Raw genomic sequence first — 15,245 nt, 5'->3', positions numbered from 1 at the left:
TGCTATATGTTAGAGGCTAGACTAGAATACCATTCAGAAAACCAGTGTGGTAGTGGTGGTGGTGGTGGGGGTGGTCTGTGTGAATGTCCCCCCTCCCATTAGTTTTAGCTCGCAGTCACTGATCATAGTCCAGTAGAATTCTGGCTGGTTCTTTTGGATGGAATTCAGTTTTCTATCCTCCCCCACCATCACACAGGAAATCAGGGTTTTTCCTTTTTTTTCCAACAGTGAGGGACTGGCACCGTGCTGAAATACAGAATAATAATCCTCTAATCACCTGAGTATTGCCAGTCCTAGGTTTTATCTGCAATGGATGTGAAAGCCCCCAGTGCCTAGTGATTACAGCATTTGATCTGGGTAATAATGTCTTCACTGTTGCCCTGCCTAGGGCCCGAAGGCAGCACAGCTCTAATCCACAGAGCATTCTAGTGGAATCGCATTACACAAAGACCACCAGGGTTCTCTTCTACAGGGGAGGGGTGGGGGTTAAAGGAGGAGGTTGCCATGGAAACAAGCTTACCCTCGCTTTATTTCTCTCTCTCTCTCTCTCTCTCTCTCTCTCTCTCTCTCTCTCTCTCTCTCTCTTCCTCTCTCACTCTAACTCATGAACATCCATTTACACACACATAATGCACACACACTCTCTCCTGGGACAGATAAGGGAAGGACAGGTTCTATGTTTACTTTGCACAGACCCTCCAATCCCTGAGCAGGCTGAGCCCTGATAACATGAGGCCTGTACAGTCACCGACCACTGACAGCAGATAAACACTCCAGCAGAGCAGAGCAGTCATCACCCTCCAACCAGGATGAACAAACCTGGGAGACCTGGATTCATTTGGATTAGGCTGGATTGCTGCTGCCACCGCCACCGCTGCTGTCTCTACTACTTTTCCTGCCACTGCTGTGTTTAGACTACTGATGTCTACGGACTTTCCACATGGAAGTTGAAGTTGCTCTTCACCCTGTGGACAGTTTAGTCAAAGGACACAGCCACGCTAGTGGACTGGATGCTATTTTAGATATCGAGGTCAAAAGACTGTCAGCACTGGGCATGTTTGTGTCACTGCAGCTAAAGGGCCATGAACCTAGAAAACATAAATTCCTCCTGATGTGTCCTGAGGAGACACCACACATCCTCACTGTACCGTTTCACCTTCTACTCTTGTCTGCTCTTTTTGTGATGATTTTTTTTTTTTTACCAGTCAAAAGCAGGACAAGAATCAGGACATTCCTTGGTGTTCTTTCCAAGTAAGAATCCAGTATGTCAATACTGGAAGTGATTAGAAATTTATTATACTAATGCCCTAAGAAGGAACCAACATAGTCTTTGATGTTAAGATCAAGACAGCTACAATGACTTCTTTATTATGTGCATTATGCTAAGATGCTAATTATTTTTCCACACACTTTTTATGATTAAGGCACAGCTGGAGGTGTATAAGCAACATGACTAATTACAGAGGAAATGATGGTATTGAGCTAAAGTGCTGGGAGCTGAAATTCCCTTTGGCACCTGGCGCCTGTGTTTATTTCTAATTTATCAATTTTTTTTTTTAGAGAAATAAAAATCACAGATTCACCGCTCATCCACATTCATCTGCCACAAGCTGTCTGCAAATATTTTAAATTTGTGGTCTATATTTCATTAATAATAGATACTAATTCAACTCCAAATAGTAGCTACATTTTAGACCACGGGTGACTCAAGCTTCCAGCACTGTAATGGTGGCCTTTGTAAATTATGTAATCTGGAGGGATAATGTTTCTGTCTTTCCTTTAGTAATGCTTAACAACAAACTGCTTCTGTTCATTCAATGCAATGCGTGTTCATGAAATATTTTGCAGAAACAGTTCCATTATTATGGACTTATCAAATATACGCAATCATCTGTGTTTTTTTTACTGAAATTAATGGAACATCAATTAAAATATCGCCCTTTATATAAATATAACATACTTCTACAATTTCTTTAGGTCTTTTGTGACCAAAAGAGTAAAACGTCCAGAGGGTATCATGTCTGTAATGCAGCAGGAGCACATTCATGGTTTAGCTAAACTAATTTTAAGGCATTACAAATTGTTTTATGAATGTTTGCAATAATACAAAAAAACCAACAATACAGTTTACAGACACTGAGTTTTACAAGGCTCCAATAATATCTTAAGAATGTTTATATTATGTAGTATAGGGTTTTGGCTAGGCTGAACATAAGGTGAGTGCAGCTGCACAGCCCTCATGAAAATATAGGTCACCATGGGGTGCTATTGTTTGCACATCAACATCTCATGTTGATCACCAAGAGATTGTTTCCAAATTTATGCTGAGTTTCTAACTCCACAAAAATGGATTTCATTTCAATCTGTTAGACATAATAACACATTAACACATATCTCAGTGTGTTAGTGTACCATACTAATATTCTGATGGAGATCTATCACTTTCACTGAAGATCTACTAACTGATCATATAGGTGAACAATGCTGTATGGTGTCAATTTCCACTTTTTATTTACCGCTTTTCCTCCAAACTGTGGCAGCTAAACTTCAAGCTAGTTGCTCATTTAATGGAGAAAAACAATTGAAACCTGCAGAGTTAATGATTAATATTAGATTGTGTGAATGTCTTGGCTGTTGTCGGGGTTATGAAACACGTGTAACTACACCTAATATTAGCCTGTGTAACATTTTATTATAGTTCCACAACTCATCAAAAATATGGGAAGTCATGTTTGTGTGTGTGTTGAATAGGAATCTTTCACACAAATACACCTCAGTTAGTTCTGACTGACAAGCTGCACTAAGGTAACAAAAATCTTATTATATCTGATGAAACATTAATTTTTCTGCTACCTAAAAGAACATGGTCACCTGCTCTCCAAAAACTGGCTTTAGCACTAATACAAGCAACAGCCCACGTTGACCTTTATTTTTGATTATCTGCTTGGTCAAATAGCTGGAAAAACTAATTCTAACTGCTAAACCAGATGTTGGTGAAAACGTTGGATTGGCTTTCCATGTACTGATGAAAATCTTTCAATCATTTACTGATTTGTTTATTTATTTTTATATCTCCTTCAGGATTCTTATCCTAAAATATGTTGCTAACACATTTCTTCATTTTCTGAGTAATGCAATGTAATGCCTAAATTTCCTATAGGAAACACAGAACCCTTTGCTTCTCACAAAGCAAATAGTCTCTCATCTAAGAGAGGCAGAGACGGCATCCTGCACTCTAGACTTTGATCACAAGATACACCACCATTTGGAGAGCTCTTACAAATACAAAAATAGTGAAGTACTCACACTTTGTCTTTTGTGTGCTTAGTCCCATTCAAGTTTTTGGAAACTTCACCTAGAGAATGTTTGCCACTGAGTGCAGTGGATAGATGCAGCTATCAAGACTCAGGTATTCACTTTTGTTTAATCAAAGTTTTCATCCATATAAATGTGTTAGACCAACTCTAGTGGCAATCTGATTTTTGTTTCAGTGACATATATTATCTTTTTTAAACAGCACAAAACCTAAAGACTTGAGGATTTTTGTGTAACGTATGATAGAAAAGCTTGAAATCCTTACTCTTGAGACCAGATGATGTTTGACACTGTTGGATGATGAAAAGGGAGAAAAACTACAATAAATAACTAACAGAGAAGTTATCTATAGATTTTTTATTCTTTATATAAACTAACACTCAGTTAATGTGGTTATTGCTGCAGCTATATCTTAGTTTTTCTTTATTTTGCTCACATTATAAATAAAACTGTATGCAAGGCAAATACATTTCTGTTAACTCAGTAAATTTAACACAAGACTTAACTAAATTTACATAATGAAATTGTCAGAGAAATAGAATTTTCTTGACCCTGATTCTGGTCTCTGCTGATTTTTTTTTTTTTTTTTTTTAGTAAACTATTTTTATTCTTGTTTGGTTCATTGAAGCATCTGTCATTTCCAGTGCTCCCACTGAGCCTGACAAAAGCAGAGCCATGTTAGATTGAAAAGACAGAGGGGCAATCTGTTAAATGGATCTCTTTTTGAAAATATATTATGACATAATCATGTTTTCTCCCTAAAAGCCCAGGGGAAGCCTGTCTGTCAGATTGCAGTCCTCTCTTTGGCTGCCTGGTCTGAACAGAAACAGCAGTTGCGTGTTAATAGAACCCAGAGGCGCTCTGAAACCTTACCCATTCTGCTTTACGCTCTCAGCCAAGAGATTAAAGTCAGGGAAACATTACAGGAGGCTGGATAATTGCCCCTGTGTCTCCAGCAGACAAAAGGCAATGCTCTGGCAATTCCCTTGGTAAATTGTCAAGAGAGGCTCAAGGATCCTTCAAGGCTGCAGCAAATTGTACAGTGCTGTCTAACAAACTACCAATCTCTGGATATTATGAGGCTTCCATATATCCTTGGTCATAATGACAGCTTGCACTGCTGTAATAGAGTGCAGGCACAAGACAGCTTTTGTGAACACACTTCCAATAGAAAAATTACTACCTTGGCTCCCAGTCTGTGCTTTTCATTTTTGCTTGTTACCATTTGTATTTTGATTTATCCTGCTATCATTTTTATGGTTGTTTCCGTTCAGAGCTGAGTGCTGGTTGCTGCCACCTCAAGATGATTGCAACCTTTACTCCCGAGAGCCACTTGATCCCCTGACAGGCAAAAAAAAAAAAAAAAATCTGCAAGCGGTTAATGAGTCGCCATACATGCCCAGTGTTAAGGGTATCTGCAAATTAACAGAGACTTGTGTCATGGCTCTCCTCTGCTCTTGCACTCTTTCCTCCTCTTGCCACCACTTTCTCTCCTGATTCTTGTGCCCACCCCCCCTCCTCCATCATGCCCTTCCTCCTGCTCTTCAATTTTCTCCCTCTACCTGCCTGCTTCACGCTCCAGTAGCTGCGTGGCGGGAGCAGCGCTGTCTGGCTTTGGCTCAGAGCAGCATTCATTGTCAGCACAGTTCATGTTTAGAATTAGCCATTTAATGAGAACAAAAGAAATTAATTGGTGGTTTAAGCCTAATGAGACGTCTGTGAAATTAACAGCACTCATCAATAGAAACAAATAAAATCCTTCAGCGTGTTGTCGGGGAGCATTATTCTGACAAAGCTTTTGACACAATGATGAATAGCAGGTCAGGAGAGACCATCTGTGCTTTTTTAAACCCCTGCAGGAGGGGGACGGAATGTGGGCTGGCTTGAAGAGATGGTGATAAAAGAGGGAGAGAGGCAATGGGGGAAAGGGGGAGGGATGGGAGAAAAAGAAGAGAGAAAAGAGGAAAAAAGCTGAGAAAAAAAAAATCACCAGCTTTATTCATCACCCTTTAGCATGATACCGCTGTCTTACCATGGTTACAAAGGAAATAAAAAACATGGGCATTAGCATGTGAAAGGTACTGGGTCTCTGACTATGCATCCAGAAAGCCAAAGAGCTCTGATTTCGAGGGATATTTAACCTCTATTCAGACAGCAACAAAGGCCTGGCTGTCGCGCTGAGAGCAGTGGTTCAGCCTGATTGGGACTCAGGGGGAGGGTGGGGGGTAGAGGAGGGGACAGCCAGGATCACAGACCTCATTTGTTCCCCCTCTTTACTTTAGCCTGTCTCTATTCCCACTGAAGAGCAGCATTTCCTCTATACCCCACGCCCCCACCACCTCCTCCGCTCTCAAAGTTGTAAATGTATGACCTGAGGAATAAATTGGATAGGAAGGAGGCGAGGAGGCAGTACAGAGAGCAGTAATACATCTCTATCATGTTTGGTGACCTTTATTTACCGAGCACTCAGCAACATCTTTGTCAGTGTTATGTGTCTGCCTGGCTTCCTCCTCTTTTAATGGTTTGAAAGTTGCGGACGTGATGGAGGTGGTTATCTGCATGTCCTCAGCTCAGCCAGTGACTCAGCCCCTTCCATCGCTCTTTCTGGCCACCCAGCAGGGCAGACCCAGCCCTGCCTGTTTGTGTATCATAGAGAAACTGTTTGCTTTCCTGTACTGATCAAATAAACAGGCCATGTCTTTCTGGGCGGGAGGTTGGAGGAGTTGTGTTGTTAAGTTCTATTGGTGAAGATAAGGAATTGTTTGATGGGGTAGAGAGAAACGAGAGCGATTTAGGTCAGCTAATCTGATTTACACAGAGATGGTCTGGCCATTGCAGGGAGCAGTAATTACATAGAGGGATTAGAAGCCCCCCCCCCCCCCCAAAAGCTGCCAGCCTACTGAGAGGAAAGAGGGGTGGCAGCTTAAAGGCCTGAGAACTGTTCGAGTATGTTGCTGCAACAACAACAGCTTGAGCAGCTCTTGGTGCAGATTAAAAATGGCTGAAGTTGCACTCAAAACAAAGAGGGCATTTGGCCAAACTGGAATTATGAACCTTGTTTACATGCATTTACATCTGCTGCTTTTGATCCTAAATTTATCAGAATTTGTTTATTGTGGCCAAATGCCACATCTGCAGCAGAATCCAGTTTAGTCAATTCTCAGAACCTAGGAATCTGGGAAGAACGTTTTGCTCTTGAGGTGATCACAGTGATATTCTGCATTTTAGTGTGCTTCTTACTGCTTGACATAATTTGGAGATCTATCACTTTAAGCCTTGACATTTTGCTCATATTTTGCTATTTTTCCAGAGCAAATATTCAGAGCCTCTCACTGCCATTTGTCTATGTATTTAAAATGCACAGCTGAATAATTGCACTGCCAGAGCTGTCACTTCATCCATGGGAATGACTTGCACGCTTGGCTGCTGTTTTCTAAAGTGTGCTTGGTTAATCCACTCATTGCTTTGTGCATTGAATCCTGCGAACCATGGGGCACCCGCTTGGATGCCCGTGCATAAATTACTGCCATGGAACATAAAGTGCTGGGAGGATTTTCCTTAACGATCGCCAACGCTTTAAATGCTTCTGCTTCAACAGTCGATACTACTCAGCCCATTCAATTATTCAGCGGTCCGTCCCTCATTAACAAAATCCTGACCTTGACATGTCTGCCCTATTTCTCTCCCCTGACAGACCTAGCTCTCCAAACAACTCTGTTTGCTCTGATATTGGCTGGGAAATCCATGCATATTGATAAGTTGTTTGCAGTGTAATTGAAAATGTCAGTTATGAGACCCATGCAGGCAAAGGTCAGTGCCAAGAATAAAAGCTGACAGGCTGTTATGTATGGTGAATATATAGTAAAGGAATGAAGGAGAGCAGGGAAACAATAGAATATGTTATATGCTATAAACCTGTAAAAATGTATGCTTACAGCATGCAAAAGGGTTAGTAAAATCTAAGGGAAAAATGTAAGATGTTTTTAGCCTAAGGTAATTATATGACTCCATTTTCTGGTTTTATGGATTGGTTTGTGGTCACTTGATTGAAATTCTAATCTGTTTCCAAAGGTCATATTGTTCATCATTCATATCTCATGGTCTGGGTAAACATCCACAGCTCAAACACTCGATAAGATTTATGAATATGCTTATCAGATAGGTGACTCATAATGTCTTGAGGAGTAGCAGGTATCCTATGGGTGCTGTTTTATTTCATGACAGCATTGTACAATGTGCATCAGTGACATCCTCAAAAGCTGCCATGCTCTGCATCTTAAAGCATAATCTACTCCAATCTTAATCTGCACAACAGGAGAGTCATATGAGGTTAAAGTGGTCACCACTATTTCTACATAAACAAAGATTTGAACCTCAATCCCCTCAAGGCTCTGGCCAACCCCCCCACCCTATCCCACCCCTGCCAGACCCCATCCTCCCTGGAGGCAGAGTGGTGACTGCCTGCTGGTTCTTTAATCGATTGCTAATGGGTTCAATTCCATCGTTGAGGAGCTGCTTGGAACCTGGCCCTGAGACTGAATGAAGTGGAAATACCATTTGAGGCTTTATGAGCCGTTATACTGCAGTGAGAGACCTCTATTCGGCATGCTTCATAGCGTTGCAGAGAGTTTTGCACCACCGCTTGATGGTTTTTCTTATGCTGGCTCCTACTGCTTTCGTCTCAGTGCTTCCCATTTACACCATGCCCTAAAGCATTTACATCCACTCAATCTACAACAAAATAGCTTTGCTTTGCTGCATTTTCACAAGGCTTGATGTGTAGGGTAATTACCATAGTATATCTCTCTTATACACAGGAGAACCCGGCGTATTCACTCCATATTTATGTTACAATATTCATCAGTTTTTATCAGGAGCTGTGGCCCGATGCAACTCACTCCTCTGACTTCACTGTTTTACAGTGTGAGCAAAGGATAGCATATGAAATTATAGTTGTTGCTTTTGTTTTGTTTTGTTTTTAATGGCAGTAAGATGTTTACACCTTTGCAATGAGAAAGGTTAAGCCCTGTAGTCCACCCTCCCCAGTTTACAGATCTGCCCAGATTTCTGCAGCACTCTTATGAGCTTGCTCTGGCTGAAATGCAAAGCTAAGCAGCCAACACTGTTCTACATTTCACAGCCAGTCCCAGCAGACATGTGCTCTTTGAAGCATTCTGGGCCAGGGATACAAGTCTTATTTGTTCAATTTTTCTAGAAAGGGGAGAGATGGGGGGGGGGGGGGGGGGTTAGGTAGAAAAATGTAAGCTATTTTTTTTTCTTCTTTCATGACAGCAGAAAGTAACATTCTTTGACGTCTTAACAGCAAGCCTTGTATTACAGCACTTGCTGCCAGATGCCTTGATAGAATCACCCATGTCAAACAGGAAGAAAAATAAATGCTTCATTGAACTAGAGCTTGGCCTAGTGATGGTGGGAGTGGAAACGGTGAAGAGTAGGGAGGGCAGAGCAGGCTGCTCTGTGGGTGTCTGTGGGTGTCAGTTCCCTAGGGGATGGTTTCTCAACCCTCAGTATAAGCACTTTCTTAGATTTGGTGTGAATAATTAGTGTGCCGGCCTAGATAGTCTCATCAATGGACATTTAATCTTCTGAAGAATGAGGAGAAGAAAGCTGTAATCAAGGAAGCCAATGATTTCAGTAGCGGACCTGATGCCAGCAGTTGCAGCGGGGTACAAAGCGCATGTTTGTGTTTGTTCTTTCAGGCATCATCTTCCAGCGCCAAGTAGAGGATGACAGGATTTACATGCAGGCTTCTAATCTCTGTAAGCGAACCTGTTTCAGGATGTAATTCACATGGTATGTCTTTTGATTCGGATTAGTCTTGGCAATCCTCTTACCCGTGGCTCAGTATAACTTATCACTGACAAGGCCGTCTCGTGGAGCAGTGCAAATCCTCATATCCACCCCTCCCAGACTTCCAACTCGTAATTCTAATCTGTCCAAATCTGATCTGAGACTTTAACTTCCAAATACCTCTTGAAAGCCAAAGCTCAAACTGAAGTTCATGCAAAGCCTTTGGATTACATAAATTGAGGTTAGGGATTTCCAATATGTTCTTATGTATGAGTACAACTTGGATCTGCGTCATGATGGAATTTTATTATTTATTTTTCTTTCTAGCACTGAATCTTAGATAAAGGATTATTACTCATGTTATGCCCTAAATTTCTTTGATAATTGATATAGTAGCTTTTCCCATTATTTCCCACTAAAGAAAGGTCTGTATGGACATCTGGTTTATGTAGGTTATTTACATTTACATGCAGGTTAGTTATATTTACATTTAGAAAGATATGTAGACAGGGATACAAAATTATCGAAAAAAATTAAAGGGAAAAGGTTAACATTCTATACTTTGCGTGATGACATGCTTCAACATGAAATTTTAAAATGTTTGAGCCATATTCCTGATCCTTTAAGGTTCTTTATAATTCAATAAACAGGATTTAAAGTGGAGCATACATGCTCCACTTTTTCTGTCTCAGCTGGAAGGCCACAAACGGGTTCTTATTAAACGTCGCAAGATTATGCCTTAATCTCACTGAACACATGTTGGGTGGAATAAAAGCAATTTTATTTCTGAAACAGTACTCCACGCAGCTCTCTCCCTCCATAATCTTATCCCAGCTTCTGCAACAGAATGAAAAGCCTTGCTGCTGTGCCAAAGCTGCTGTGTGTTTTGAGAAGGCTAAGAGATCAAGGTCCTAATTAAGAGCTGTAGCATATTAACATACCTGTGACCAAATTGGACCTTACCGACAGCCCAAAGACAAACTTGGTTGGCAGTCAGAGAGGATTTGGGGGCCATGTAGTCTGCTAGTAGTGAGACAGCGGTGTGAAGATGATGATAAGCCGAAGCTCTAAATCCCAGACTCAGCTGTCTTATCTAGAGCTGCTGGGCTGTGCGACATGCTTTAATGGAGGCGGCTCACTGTCTGAGCTTTAGCTGCAATCGCATTAAGATTCCCCTTCACCTCAACTGGGCTTGTTTGTTGTCAGTTTTTGATTGAATCTTGTGAATTAAGGTTCTGTGTCAGTTAGTCACCCTAGTTTAATTCCTTTGACAACCAGGTTCCCAGGAAGGAACAGCCTAATTTAATCTCTTATCATATGAGGAAGTGACAATAATTGTACAACTGATACTACAATAATATCCTCAAAACTAATCAGACTTTTAATCTGGTGTAAGATGGAAGATTTAGCTTTTCTGACCTCCTTTTTTCAACTGCAAAGGAGCAACTCTTTAAGTATAAGTAGTACAAAGAAGCTAGAATCTCAAAGAGACTATCACAGATGTACGACATGAAATAAAACAAAGTTATAAATCAAACAAAACACCAATTCTGTCAGTGTCTGAAGGCAGAAAAAAGTGGTTAGCAAAGCTTTCAGAAAATGGTTCTGTGAAGTTACTTTAACATTTAGAAAAAGAAAACATTTTAGTCAACATACTGTGCTTATACATATTTAGTGTGTTTAGAAGTGAATGTCCATCCATCCATCCATCCATCCATCCATCCATCCATCCATTTTCTTAACCCACTTATTACAGTACAGGGTTGTGGTAGATTTGAAAGTAAACAATCAAAATAGCTGGGAAATAAAAGTAGCATGGGAAACTGAGCAAAGTTACCTATTTTAGTTGGTTTTCAATCCAGGGGTAAAGTGAATTACAAGCAAACTTTTGAAATGTTGCCACACAGAAAACACACATTAAGCTTATTCCCCATAACTGTTGTAATGTAAATGCACAAAGTTATTTAGTGTTTTTGGCAGAGGAGTGGTGCACGCAGTAGTCAATAACCAAAAGACACAACTTAGTAGAACAAGGCATTTGCTAAACCTGGTGCCCCTGTTATTCAAGAGATAAAAAGAAAAGGTCTGCAGCATTTCTTTCACCTGTGTATGTTGTGTTTATTCTTTCATGTCAGCAAGTAGCCTATTGGCCATTGTGATTCTCTAAAACCATAAATAATTGATTGTTCATAAAATCAGTCATATAGCATAACATATATATAACATATATAACAGATGCTGTGTGTAGGGTCAGTTGGAAGCTCCTCCCATACAAAAAGTTGTGTAGGGACACATTGGATTAATGCTGATTCTTCATAGTCTGCTTTGCCAGTACGACTAGCATTGTTTTGTATCCCTTGTGTTTACCCCCACCCCCCAAATCCACCCACAACTGCACAAATGTACACATGCACAACACATCCACACCCCGGTGAGTCCCAGTCTGTTTACTCAGGTGCCTGCTCACTCAGTGCAGTGATGAACTCCTGTGCAGACTTTAACACTCTGCTGCCTCTCAGGCAAATGCCAAAACAAATCTTGTCATAATTAGCAGTAATCCTGCTCATTACCGTCTGCTTAATTATCCTATTAATAGCACTTCCTGGGAGAGCTTGTTTGCTACGCAGGCAAATGTTTGTTCCTAAATTAGCAGACAAGAAGACAGCTCCATTGTTCAAACAGCAGCTTTGACAAAGCAGAACAGGCAGGATTAACAGCAGACAGAACAGGCCACAAGCTCATCTCTGCTTGCAGCTGACAAGCAGGGAGGAGGCAGCCAGGGCCAACAACAGCACTCTTATCCTTCAAGCTGCTGTATAATCTACATCAAGTACACACAATCAGCACAGGCAACTTGTCATATCAGAGCTGTAGTGTACTATGAAAAAAACATGAGTGACAAGAATAGAACAAGCTACAGGTGCATCAGGAATAAAGATACTTCTTCCACTCAGATAATATTTTTCAATGTGTTTGTCTCTTATAAAGTGTCTAATTGCTGTATGTAGAGAATAAACTATAGAGTTGATTTTCATGGGATTCAATCAAATTCTTACAGACTTAAGCATCCTGCAGACAAGCATCCAACTAATCTCATTTACATTGCAGGTAATCAGACACTGATGTGAACTGTGTGACTTTGAAAGAGAGAGTTGTGTCTTCTGTGGCCTGTCCAGGGTGTGCCAAGCCTCTTGCCTGATAGCAACTGGGATAGGCTCCAGCTTCCCCTCCCTGACCAGCATAGGACTAAGTGGTAGAAAATGGGTGGATGGATGGAGTCATGCATTCCCCCAGTTTTGTAAGCCAGTAGGGTCATTGCTGTAAAAATGAACTGGGTCTGTCTTATCCATCAAGCCTCCTAAGATTCCAAATAAGACTCCAGAGAAAAGCTTTTAAAGTAAATATGGCAAATGCTCAGAGTAAGGTGAAGACCAGGCACATTGAGCTGTGCACACTAACCTAAGCAGACTCAACACCTCATGCTCTTGCAGGCCTATCCATTATAAATAACCCTCTCTCTTTCCCCATGCACCAATCCCCTATATATACACAGTGCACCATAGTTGGAGTAAGCAGAGCCCGCAGCACTGTCAGCCCATTGATGTACAACACTCTGCCCTTTGTTCCTTGTACACAAACACACTTTCCACATTAATATTTCACAGGAAATGTACTCCGTGCTTGTGATTTAAAGCCTTTTCTTGTTAACAATGCTGTTTTCTCTATTCTGTTGCACTGAATTATGGAGGCAACTTGTCAGAAAGAAGACATGCCCATTAGATTATAATAATACTAGAGATAAATGAATACTGGCAAAGCACATGTGACTTTATCCACTGTGCCTTGCTGTGTTCCAGTTCAAACATTTTACCGGAGGTTGCACTTGCAGCTATTAGTTAAAAGATAACTGGAGATATGTTTAATGTGGTGTGTGTATACTGTATGTGCGAGTAAGCAGTTGCAATGTGTGTACACATTATGCACATATGCAGATTATAGGGCACCATATTGCAAATGCATTTCCTCAAATCTGTTTGTTGGAGTGTTAGAAAATGCACAGCCATGTGATGTCGCTTGTTTGTTCTTGTTGTTGGAGAAAAGGCAAGGATCAATGGATTTTCCTTGCAAGAGTGAAACATGACAGACATAACGAAAGCCTTTCATGAGAAATGAATGAATAATTCATAGTCTCTCTCTCTCTCTAGCTGTGCTTTGTTGTGTCTCATACAGATGGGATTACAGAAGGCTAGATCTTGGAAACATATGAAAGATTAATTTGTGATCTGGGACACTGCTTGCTTACAAAAGGACTAAATAATGATTTTACTGAGAGTGGCAGGGATCTGGGGATGGGTGTGATGTGCACAGGGGGCTGGACACAAAGAGCCTGCAGAGAACAGAGCACACAGCATTCAGAATAATGTGACCTGACACATATTCAAAAACTTTGAGCAAAAACTGAGCTTGAGCTTTCAAACATTTAACTCTGATTGATTCCTGTTATGAGTTAGTGTTGTGACAGACTTGAATTTTTTTTTTTTTTTTTCTGAAGAATGAGGTGCTTCACCCCATTTGGACATACAGATCAGACACTTAGCAGCTGTAAAATATCTCCAGCAGCTGTCAGAGATTTGGTGTCATACTTAAGAACACTTCTGCTTTACAGATGCTTACTCTCTCTTAAAACCAAGACCTCCTACTGGAGAGCTGACTTCAAATTAGCAGCATCCTGCACAAAATTTCACATCAGTTGAGTCACTGCTCTTGTCATCAGATTTGCTGAATTTGGCATTAAGGGGCTGCCTGAAAATAATGTACATCTTATCATAAGAGCCCTCTTGTAATTCACCAGCTAGGGATCAGGAGAAGCTGTTTTCTAGTTTCTCACAGATGGCATAGACTCTAGGGTGGCACTGCTTGTTGTTTTTGATGAGCTGTGCATATACAAAAGCAAAACATCTGGAGCTGCCATGTGGCCTCTCCATTTGGCCAACCCCATACCTCCCAGAGCCAGATGCACCCAAACAACTGTGAGCTAAACAGCATGAATGATTCATAGAGGAGCGAGAGGCACAGCTCACACTAGAGACCTGCCAGCTACTTTGATTGGAAATCTGAAAAAGCTATGAATATGTAAAAGACGTTTAGCCCTTTGGGAGCATGATTTGTTGAATGATCTGTATTTGATCAACACAGTAAAAACTCCTGTGCTTTTTCTGATTAGAAAATAAGAAATATAATGTCCAATTTTTGGAGTAATTAAATTATTGAGACCTATAAATGCTTATCAAGGTGCTTCATGAATGTGACTGCGACCGGTTGCTGTGTCAAAGCTAAGCAGTAATTGCGAAAGGCGAGGGATTTACACCTGCTCCATGACTCCGTCATATCAGACTTAATTAGATTCTAAATTACAAATACTTTGCATATGATATCAAATAATTTACATCGGCAGCTATCTATGGAAATAAAATCAGTCAGAGAGAACATACAATTGGGAGAAAAACACACAGTCATTCGACTCGGTGTTTGAGTACATAAACAATTAGAGTTTCTAATTTTCTTTTTTTTTTTCTTTTTCACATCACATCTTTTTGATGTCACTACGAAAAATGCGATGGTGGCCGACTATTTTGAAATGTTATTTGGAAATAAGTGTGCAAAGTTACAGTTGACTCCCTGCCGATGCAGCATAAAAATGATAAAGATGGCATTAACAGAGAACAATACGTTTCCACTTTAAATCTGTTTTATCATTTGAAAGTAGACAGAGCTTCAGTAAATAAAAAAAGAATTGATTACCATTACTTTGGGCTCATATTTCAAATAGAAAATGTCAAATACTTACTAGCTTACAACATTCACCAATCAGCTAACATATAACAAAATTAAATAATTTTTTAATGTATTTATTTGTTTTATCAGTTATTTGAGGGAGAACAATTACAAAAAAGCATCATATAATACAAAATTATCAAAACAGAGCACTGGATGTCAGCTGATATTGGGATATATCGCACATTGAGAGCTTAATAATGAGCACACACTGGGCCATTCTGGCATCTTTGCAGCTCCCGGTAGAGGACTCGTGCATTCAGTGCAGCAATGTCCAAAACATT

Source organism: Melanotaenia boesemani, chromosome 10 (genome assembly GCF_017639745.1).
Source record: "Melanotaenia boesemani isolate fMelBoe1 chromosome 10, fMelBoe1.pri, whole genome shotgun sequence".
Lineage (NCBI taxonomy): Eukaryota > Metazoa > Chordata > Actinopteri > Atheriniformes > Melanotaeniidae > Melanotaenia > Melanotaenia boesemani.
Note: the sequence above shows the minus strand (reverse complement) of the source record.